Source organism: Neomonachus schauinslandi, chromosome 16 (genome assembly GCF_002201575.2).
Source record: "Neomonachus schauinslandi chromosome 16, ASM220157v2, whole genome shotgun sequence".
Lineage (NCBI taxonomy): Eukaryota > Metazoa > Chordata > Mammalia > Carnivora > Phocidae > Neomonachus > Neomonachus schauinslandi.
Window position 1 is genome coordinate 5880816 of NC_058418.1, and position 577 is coordinate 5881392.

The window sequence follows — 577 nt, forward strand, 5'->3', positions numbered from 1 at the left end:
AAATAAATAAATAAATAAATAAATAAATAAATAAATAAATAAATAAAAAATCCAAAGTGCAGAGCAAGGTTTTAATTCATCACAACATTATTTATCATAGCAAAACAGTGGAAACACTGAACATGTCCCAAATTAGTGGATTGTTTATGTAAACAATAGGGCTGTTTGGGACAGGGATATTAGGAAGCTGTTAAGGATAATAACTTTGCAGAATTGTTAGTGTTATGCAAGAATGTTTGTGTTATATGATGGAACAAGAAAAAAGAAAGATACAAACGGGTGTGTGAATCTAGCCGTGTAAAATGAAATGTTTACAGAATAAAATCTGAAAAGACATACTAACTCATGCAGTGGTAGTTGTGGGGTGCCTCCTTCCTTCCATTTATGTTTCTGTAGACGTGCACTTTTGTAACTTGAAAACGAAGGTGGAAAAGCTCTGAAGATCTGAGGCTGGGGAGGAGGAACCCTTAAGAGAGGGAGAGACATCTGATTTTGAGCCCTCACCCTGCCTCCTGCTTAGTGACCTGTTTCCATCCATTCCCCAGATTTCAGTTTTCTTCATCTATAAAATGGGTAG